The following is an 11,213-nucleotide window of genomic DNA, read 5'->3' on the forward strand; positions in this document are numbered from 1 at the left end:
TCAGACCAGCATTTGTATATACATTCACATCAGCATATGTACAGATTTTCACACATCTCTTTATGCTTTCACATTGACTGTTCATGATTGTTTCTTGTTCTGTATTGTATTTATTTTATTTTTATTTTATTTTTCCCTTAGTTGAATATTCATTAACAGTCTTTGTGCTTGTTTGGTCTGTTTAGTATGTTACATGTGTGCCCTCACCAAGACAAATTCCTTGTATGTGTAACATACTTAGCGAAGTATAGTGATCGTTATTCTGATGGACACTCAATGAGAAGAACTTGGCCTACTTAAAAAAATATGATTTTTACACAGATAGTCTAAAAACATTCCGAACCATTCTTTCTTAATTTTTTGTTTTTATTCATTGAGTGCGGATAGAGTACATCATGATTCTTGATCCATCTCATAATTTCGGTGACACTTTACTGTAGGACAGTGTCCATGACACCTACATAAGCCCTTCATGAAAACTGCCATAAACCTACATAAACATTAATAAACATTTATTCATCTTAGTGTCATTTGTCAAGTTGACATAACATCTAATGTCAGTTGACCTTGATTTTTCTCTGACATTATATTGTGTCATTAAATGTGGGTTTACAAGTAACATTCGCTATTTTGTGGATGTAAGTCTCAAACAGTATAAGCAGAACTAAATCATTTTGGTAACACTTTCTATGAATGTTACCTTTGTAAGCATCTATAAATGCATTCATAACATGTTATAATGCATGCATAAGACATTATAAACATAGCTATACATATTTATAAAAATGCATTATACATTATAGCCATGTTTATTTTGCATTATGAATTGTTAACATAATACATTATAAGTACTGATCATAACAAATTATAAGAGCTCATAAGTGGTATTTGTCCGCTCTAAGTAAAGTGAAGCATACTGTACTAAAGCCTCCTCCAGTGTTAAGAGTGAGGCTTCAAGTTTAAGTATTTACTGAAGAATTTACTGAAACACTAAAACATACACAATAAAACACATTACAGGCTTCAAATGTCAGAGTTTAAACTAGTGCTTCCATCAGTGTTTTACCCAACGTGGGAAAGTCAATGTACACCACTGTTAGCTTGGTATTTGTCTTTACGGTAACACTTTCTATGAATGTCACCTTTGTAAGCATCTATAAACACATTTATAACATGTTATAATGTATTCATAAGGCATTATAAACATGGTTATACATATTTATAAAAAAGAATTACACTGAATTACACTTTATAGCCATGTTTATTATACATTATGAATTGTCAATATAATGCATTATAAATAGTGTTAATAACATGTTATAATGTCAGTGCCAAAGAAGTCAGTCCCAGCTTGGAGAGCGCAAAGTAAAGACAAATACCAAGCTAACGGTGGTGTACATTGACTTTCCCATATTGGGTAAAACACTGATGGCAGCCCTAGTTTAAACTCCGACATATGAAGCCTGTAATGTGCTTTATTGTGTATGTTTTACTGTTTCAGTAAATCCTTCAGTAAATACTTAAACTTGAAGCCTCACTCTTAACACTGGAGGAGGCTTTAGTACAGTACGCTTCACTTTACTTAGAGCAGATAAATACAACTTATGAGCTCTAATAATTTGTTTTGATCAGTACTTATAATGTATTATGTTAACAATTCATAATGCATAATAAACATGGCTATAATGTATAATGCATTTTTATAAATATTCATAGCTATGTTTATAATGTCTTATGAATGCATTATAATAATTATAGATGCTTACAAAGGTGACATTCATAGAAAGTGTTACCTTCTTTACTTTACGCTCTCCAAGCTGGGACTGACTTCTTTGGCACTAACATTATAACATGTTATTAACGCTATTTATAATGCATTATATTAACAATTCATAATGTATAATAAACATGGCTATAAAGTGTAATTCAGTGTAATTCTTTTTTATAAATATGTATAACCATGTTTATAATGCCTTATGAATACATTATAACATGTTATAAATGTGTTTATAGATGCTTACAAAGATGACATTCATAGAAAGTGTTACCATCATTTTTTCTTTAGATGTCTGTGGCAGTAAAAAAAAGCAGTCAACTAAACAGTGTGTTTGTTCAGACCTATGATACTGTAGCAGTCATATACCCTCATCTGATTGTTTTTTCTCCCCTCAGCTTACCACTCTGAGGCCTTGTTTATCCACGAGTTGATTACGTGTGTGAGAGCGAGGGGGGTGGGGGAGAGTGTATGTGTCAAAGGGGATCAGCCATGAGAGCTCTAATGAGAGATGATTTTTGTGCCGTGATCCGAGGGGCAAAATGTCTATTTCTGGTCGCTCATATCAATACACTTCCACCGGCGGCACCTCTGTTGGATGCTTGGAAAACAGCCGCTGTGACCTTTCATCATTGAAAGAGCTCTCAACAGCTAAGTGAAAGAAAAGCAGCAAAGTGGGTTGCGTTTTCTTTGCCAAGCGGTGCATAATGTTCTAGAAGCTCGCCAAAGGCTTTCCAAGGTTTCAGAGAAAAAGATCACATGGGACTCATACCGGGCCCGTCAATTAAATGAAATTAAATTTTACCTGCACCGAACTGTAGCTGAGAAGTCGTAACAGTTATTATCACTCTATGACATCTATCAAAAAAGGTAGCTGTGCTGTATTTTATTTTTTTTAGTTTTTAAAACCATTTCTTTCCACAATAAGTGTACTTTCACTTATAAAAACACTATATGTAATTAGGATGCAATTAATCATGAAAACAGTAGTAATATCTTGTCAGCTAGTTTAAATGATAAAATTGGGGTGGGGGGTTCAACACCTTCCCTATCCTAGCACAAAGCTTTACAAAAGCCATGGTAGTGAAGCTACACAGATTCAAATGCAATAGTGAAATTGCATTTAACAGTAGGGATTTTAAGCATGCAGGTGTCGCTACGGCAACCAGAAAAACTGTGCTGCTTTCCACTAATGAAGGTGCAACTCTGCGCCATTTGTAGTTTTACCAACAAATCTGGGTAGTTTGGAAGTGCAGTGCAGATGGAAATTATATAGTCATGAGGAAAGTCTTAGCTTGGATTACTTTCTAAATCTACTATAGCCCCAGATAAAGCTATAGCGACAGCAAAGCCTAGCCAAACTGACTCATACTGCCAATGTGCCTTCTCCCAAACGAGCAGTTGAGTCTCATGGAAAAATGGTTCCTTTACATAAACATAAACATATCAGTCTTTTCATATCAGTAGAATAGGTAAATCAGCTCACTCTCCTCTCCACTGTCCATGTTTAGCTGTTGTGGGTGTACTGATTTATTCAAGCGGTGCCCCCTAGAGTACTGAGTGTTTTAACTGCTACAACAACATAAGAACGCATGGTGAGTCATTTGCATTTATATTTAATATATATTTCTGGCCTAAGAGAAATGGCAGAAGTAGTTAGAAATTAGTTACACTTTTCACTTTTAGCTGTTAAACTCATAACTAACATACCATTTTCCCATTATCTGTTAGGCAACAGTGCAAAGTGAACACATTATCTACCGTATTGCAAAATGATAAAAATGAAATAAATTATTAATGATTTACACATATTCACTCATAATTCCTGCTCTTACCTCAATATTCTTCTCCCAATTAAATGTCCATGTAAACATGAATTCTAAATCCTTGCTTTCTTTTGTGTTTGCCCTAAATTTGCACCCATGTGTACAAATATGAATACCTGTTTTTGAGTATGTGGAAGTATGGGGTCTTTGTTGTAACACTGTTTTAAAACTAACCCTGCCATGTGGACGCCACCCTTTAGCCTGGCCAAAGTCTTGACTTTGAATATTTCAAAATAGTTCTCAGATAATTCAAAATAGTAATTAGATAATATAGGTTTGAATTCTACAACTTATACACTTATACACATGACGTTTTGGTTCAATAACAGTCTTCAGGATGACATATTGCTGCTGCTTTCTCATTGTGACAGAATGCAGCATGTATATCACTTGGAGGCAGATTCATTCTTCCATAACCAGCAATCTCTATCTTGTGAAGAGCAGCGTGGAGCTGCCTAGGAAAAGACACCCACACTAAAGGGTGAGGGTGATGACCTTATATTGGAGACTGTGAGGACCCCTCATCATAACAGTGCCCTTCCATCAAAGGAGCGAACCCAGTGCCACGATGATCATACAGACTCTAATGCAAAATCAATAGCAATGCTGCATGAGCTGTCTGCACACCGCTCAGCAGGAGAGGTCCTGAGAAAGGCTAAAGTAGTGTTTCTCAAAGACTGCAATAATTGTGAAAGGACTGTTTCGCTGCCCAAGCTTGCTGAATTCTGTACTTCCAGTACAGATGTTTCATTTAACCTGAAGACAAATGACTAATATACAGAGATTTAGACTGTTTTATTCATTTTAAAGGTTATATGTGAAAGGTCAGACTATTAGGAAGGATTGCTAACATTAGCTTGGTAGCAAATTTATCATTTCCAACATGCCTAGTTTAAAAATGATTGTAGAATTTTAAATTGGAAGCTCAATGTTACATACCAACTGTAAACTTTAACCTAAATTAATTATATTGAATATATTTTTGCCAGCATTCTATAATTGTCCAACCATGTAACAGGTACTACACAGCAACCATGTAGCTACTTGGGCCGGTCGCTTGAACTACGCTACATCACAGCTCTTTGGCTGCCTGGGACAGCTGCTTGTTCAATGCTACATAGCAGCTATGTGGCTGCCTGGGCCTTTCGCTTGTTTGATGCTACATCACAGCTACACAGCTGCCTGGGTTTGCTGTTTGTTCGATGCTATATTGCAGCTATGTGGCTGCCCGGACTGGCTACTTGAGTCACACTACACAGCAGCAACAAAGCTGCTGGGCTTCGGCTCTCCAACGCTACCACCTGTGTGATGCTACACCATAGTTTCAAAACCATCTGGGCAAAGAGGGACTTTCTGTGGCTAAAGACTCTTCATGGGCTAACTAAGACACTCTGCGCTATGGTCTGGGGAGTACACCGACCACCCACTCCCCACCCATGCCAGCTGGGGAACTATGTTTTTGTGTGTGTTATAGGTTGTTTTATATATTCTTCATTATGAATTTTGTAGCTTCAGTAAGGGATCCTTGGGTTTGAGAAAAGTGCTAAATGAATTAAACATTATCATTATTACTACAATGAGAGAACACATTTGTAGGCAGAGCATGGAGAGGTCAGTTGTGAACGGACTGTTTCACTGGCCAAGGTTGCTAAAATTTGTACTTGCCAGGTTTAGTAAGGACAAAAGAAGTGTTGTTCTGTAACAAAATTCTTATGTGTCATGTCTTATCTACCTACAACAGCATGCGACTCTAAACTCCAGCCTGAATTCATTAGGCTGAATGGGCTTTCATTCTGTAAAGCTTTTTCAACCTTGAAGCAGAACCTACCAGAGAGCTCATTTGTGGAAGGGGCATTGATAGGTCAATTGTGAAGAGATTACTTCACTGGCCAAGTTTGATGAAATTTATTTATTGCTTATAATGGCTGGTAATTAGAAGGCAGACTGTTGTAATCCTTTTAAAAGTCAAAGGGAGTTTATATTGGCTATTATAATTAAAAGCATGCTGCTTTCTCTTTTTATTACATAATGTGTTGTCTGTCTCTCTGCCTCTCTTCCCTGAAGATGTACGCTCTCACAAACATCTTGCTTCAAACTTTGACTAAATGGCTTGCATTTTGTTTTGCATATTCAGTCTCACAATCATTTTGCCCTACGTTCTAGCAATTTGACCTGCTGAGATTTTTCAGCTGTTAGTGCTTGTTTTCTCAAGGCCTTGAACAGCCAATAATTTACTCGAATTGGAGCTGTAGGGGGTTGTTGTAGAGAGGGACATTTTCTTTGTCACGTCTGTGTAAAAGCAGGCCGGCTGAACACCGCCACCTGATGTGTATTCAAGAGCCGACAAAGCCCTAATGACGAACATATGGAGTGTCTGCCAAATGTGAGGCAAACAACAGAATCAGAATGTCTGTAGCAGCTTTTTCTTTAATCATGTCTCTCCATCTCAGCTGTGCTTTTCTATATCAAGAAAGAGTGCCTACTCTGTAAGTCAACATGTTAAGTTTCAAAACACTTTTCTAAAACACTTTTAATCAGTTTATTGTTTAGTTGAGCTGTCCCAGTTTTGGGGTACACTTGATTTTAGTGTCAAATAAACACCAGTGATAAAAAACAAATGCTTATTAAAACAAAAAACAAAAATGTGGTGTTTTGGATTTCAACACTGAGGACACTGAGACCAAACCAAACATTCAGATTTTTCCATGCAATTATACACATCTCCGCTAGGTATTCTAACCTAATGTATGGCTGATGATACATCCAGAGATCCTTAAACTAATTAAAATCAACTTCCAGCATAGTTGGGTCACATGCATGTCCATGTTGGTCACAGGAAATTGTATCACCATGTAGAACTGGGACTTTCTGTGTTCTGCCATGCTATCACTGTATAAAAAATGCACATTGCCCTCTGAGTGGTGGGATGTGCTGTGATAGTTTCTGAGATAGTGAAATTCTGGTAACTAAGGGCTTGTTATTTGCTTTTTGCATTGAAATGAAAGAGTGAATGCTGTGTTCACACAGTCATGCTACATAGTGACTGCATAAATATGCTACTGTTTTGTGCAGGGAAGACCAAAATGCGGAAAAATGCATTTTCAGAAATCCCAATTTGTGCGCTTTGTATGTGGCTTCTGATTCACTTCACTTCTCACCTAACACATGTCAGCACTGCTGCCACTGAGCAGCCCTAGAGCAGATGGAGAAAGTCAAGTTGGACATTGTTGACCTGCCATTTGCCTGCTTTCACACTTCACTCATGACTCAGTGCTGGGCAGTGACGTAGGTTTAACTTAACCTTGAGGGGATGTACTGCTCATGCCACCTGATAGGTGCTATGCCAGGTGTTTTATACTATTTACTAGGCTCATGTTATCATGCAGACACATGCTGTTGACACTAAGTCAATGTACAAAACACTCTTGACTTGAACAATTCCCATTACTACGATTGCAGTAAACAAACACGCTGAGCTATCAATCTTTTGTCACTACAAATATTCATATTTACAATTCAGCCTCATTACAGTGTAAACTTAACATTAGTTTTTATATAAAACTGTTCCTCAACCTCAGCAATAGAAACTTCAATTACATGCACTTCAATATCACTTCATTTATTAAAACAATACAAAGACAAAAGAGAGATGCAAGTATAAAAAACATACAGTCATGTGAAAAAATGAGCACAACCCATTACATATTTAGTTTTTTATTAGGAAATATGGACTTATCAATATTTGATCGTCTTTCATACAATATCTATAAAGGCAATGAAATTTGATTTTGTAAGCATTTATTTAACAAAAAAATGGACAAAGATGCAAATTCCTACTGAGGAAACATTTAGGACACCCTGTGCTTTAATAGCTGGTATTTCCCCCTTTGGCTGCAAGAACTTCAATTGGATGTTTCCTATAACCGTTTACCAGTCTCTGACATAAACTGGGAGTAAGTTTTTCCTGCTTCTCCATGCAGAATTCTATAAGCTCTGTGGTGTTTGAGGGTTTTTTTTGCATGCACAGCCTTTTTCAAATCACCACACAGCGTCTCATTAGGATTAAGATCCAGGCTTTGACTTGGCCATTCCAGAACTCTCCATTTCTTTCTTTTGAGCCTTTCTTAGGTGGATTTACTGGAATGTTTTGGGTCATTGCCATGTTGCATGGTCCACCTCCACTTCAGCTTCAGTTTTTGGACAGATGGTCTCATATTTTCCTCAAGCAATTCTGATACAATAAAGAATTCATAGTGGATTCTATGATAGAGAGCTTACCAGGCTCTGCTGCAGCAAAGCAGCCCCAAACCATGACATTTCCACCTCCATGCTTCACAGCTGGTATGACGTTCATGTGCTCAAATACTGTGTTTGGTTTGCGCCAAACATGTCTTTTGTTCCTGTGACCAAATAATTTAACTTTGGATTCATCTGTCCAACGCACATTGTTCTAGAGGTCCTGGTCTTCCTCTAAGTGTTCTCTGGCAAACTTTAGTCTTGCTGTTGGTTTCCTCCTTGAACACCTCCCATGATAATCAAACTTGTGCAGCCTCTTACTGATGGTAGATGCATATACTTTGACAACAACTGTGGCTGGAGCTACTTGACGATCTTTTGATGATATTTCAGGATTGTCCCACACTTATATGCATCTATGAATCTACAGCCTTCTTTCTGCAGGCCTCAGAGAGCTCTTTGTATCTTACCATGGTGATTCCACTCACTTCAGTGATCAAGAGCAAACCAAATTAAATGTCTGAGGTTTATAAAATAACACAGCCTCCACCAGAATCATCTCTAATGATGTCCTATTTTTGCAGCTGATGTGGTGCACCTAATTCTAATTTTAGGCATTTTAAGTAGAAGCAAATGTGGGTGTGTCCTAACTTTTTTCCTCACAAGAAAATTGCATTTCTAATTATTACATTTTATAAGCTTTTTTTCGAAGATGTTTCTTCAGTTTTGTTTGTTTAGTTATTATTAGCTCAATCTCTTAATATTGTTAAAATGAATATCAAACGTCCATATGTTTAAATGTGTATCTAAAGCCTATGTGAGAGAGACTTATTAAACTATTGAAACACATACAGTGTGCATTTACTGTGTAGCATAATCTACTGTATGTTAAGTCTGACAGTTTGTTGGTTAACCAAATCTTTACGCTCACACTTTGACTTGGACCCTCAAAACAGTTCTAATATCAGACTTTCTTGTCTTCATCACCATTTGCACAAACACATCTCTGATCTCTCTAAAGGGCATCGGACAACAGAGCTCTAAACTGGACTCTCCAGTCCAAAAACCAGATACCTAGTAGCTCTAGTTAGACATGCAGACAGGTTTCACACAGACACAGATGCAGACTTTTACATGTGGAAGTTTTTTTCTCAATTTGGTAAAGTAACTAAATCTGGTAGACCTACTAAACTAGATAGATATCACTAACAAGCTGGGCTACATCATTAGTTTTTTTTTAATCAAGGTGAGAAGAGTATCTTACATTATCACAGACAGCCTGCTTGGTTAACTTTTTATTTTTTTACAATTTTAAACATTCTTCACAGTTGAACTTTAGTAAAGTGTAGCTGACTCAGTCTGCTACAGTAAAGGAACATGAAATATGCTGCATATGGACTCCATTTCCCATGAGTCTGTGTGCAGAGACATAAAGACGCAATGGAAAATATGGATTCAAGAAAGATCCTCTCTGTTTAAGCCATAGTTGTTTATGAATGATGTGATTTAAAAATATATTTATTTACATTAAACTGACCAGTTACATCTTTTAGTTTCAGGCTTAACACAGTAGACCATTGTGCTCTTTGTGTGCCTTAATTGCATTTTATTGGATACCAGATAAACCAGAATTATACACTGTTCCTTTAAAAATACTCCAGTTTGAAGGACTTCAATCATTTTATGATTTTGTCTATCAAAACACACACACACACAGTCTGAACCACTTATCCCACAGGGATGCAGGGGGAGGGGAGCTGGAGCCTATCCCAGCAGTCATTGGGCAGAAGGCAAGATACACTCTGGACAGGTCACCAGTCCATTGCAGGGCATGTACAGACAGACACATACATTCACACACACGCTCACACCTAGGGCCAATTCAGTATGTCCAATTGGCCTGACTGCATGTCTTTGGACTGTGGGAGGAAACGCACGCAAACACGGGGAGAACATGCAAAATCCACACAGAAAGGACCCTGGTCACCCAGCCAGGAATCAAACCCAGGCCCTTCTTGCTGTGATTTTTATGCTTTTATTATTTTTAATTGATGGCAAAGTTATTGCTATTGCAAAGTTGACTGACGGTTTATTGAAATACTTCTAACACATTTTGACAAATGCCAATCTAATGATGCAGTATGGTGGTTTGTTGTCAGAGTCCTTGTTAGGTTCTTTTGAATACTGGATTGTATTTTAAATATGGGATGTTGCTATAGTTCATAGGGTTACGTAGAAAATCTTCATCCCTGTGCTCTTTTTTAACTTTGAGCACAAGCCTCTCCAAAGGTTTCCAAACAGCCTTGCTTTCAATAGACAAGGTGGAAGACATTCTCGCCTACATATTACTGGTGCACATTCTGCAGCAAAGCTAATGCAGTGCTCCACCAAACTACCATTCTCAGCCTTCAACTGAACAGAGCTAGTTTTCAGCAAAAAGACATCTGCAGCAGACAGCTCTTTTGATATCCTTGGAGATAAAGGAGGAGGCAGAGGCCTTCAGCCTGATCAAGGTCTTCCTGTGTTCGCTGCATGTTTGAAGTGGTGCTTTGTAGACATCAGAGATATAAAGGCCTCCCCTCCTTTGAGCAAAAGCTTTTTTCTTTGTTCATCCTGTTTTTGGCACTTGAGGAAAATGTGCCTCTTCTTCAGGTGTGATTAGAGTTGCCTAACTTCTCAGAGTCAGCCTATGGAGTTTGATTGCTGTTGTTTAGAGATGTCATTGATGTCCAGTAACAATGCATATATTTTAAGGAATGGTCTGCATCCCTAAAGCTCTAAAAGATTAGTTAATGTGTTTCTACTGGATGGTAAATTAAAAATTAAAGTATTGGTTGTTTTGATTTTATATGAATATTTGTATGTGGGGGTTTTATTGGTCACATGATCAGAGCCATTTACTTCAAGTATGCACCCGAAAGATCCTTTTAAAGTTCTACACAAAGCAGATTGGTAAAATATGTTATCACAGAGATACCATATTTGGTACACATAATCTTTAAAAGGTCTATTATTGATCTGTTATATTTTGACCCCTTAAATGGCCAGGACTCAGCGGCAACCCCAAAGTTTTACTACACACTTCTATAACCTAAGAATAGCTCAGCCAGTCTGCACTGAAGTCCCTGTAGTTATTGAATGATAAACCTTAGTAGGTAATAAACCTAGGCTGGGATTTTAAGGGGTTAATAAGATTTGGGCAGCACCATTTTACAGTTCTCTGTATTAACTAGGCAAGTATGAGGTACAAGTTTCAAAATACTAGGTCATTATTTCGGGTAATATGATGGTAAGTTCCAAAAACATTCACCTAAATTACACTGAAATGTCTACAGGCTCTAGATATTTACTGAGTAAGTGCTAGGTACAACAAAGAG

This window comes from Colossoma macropomum, unplaced genomic scaffold, assembly GCF_904425465.1.
Source record: "Colossoma macropomum unplaced genomic scaffold, Colossoma_macropomum, whole genome shotgun sequence".
NCBI classification, from domain to species: domain Eukaryota; kingdom Metazoa; phylum Chordata; class Actinopteri; order Characiformes; family Serrasalmidae; genus Colossoma; species Colossoma macropomum.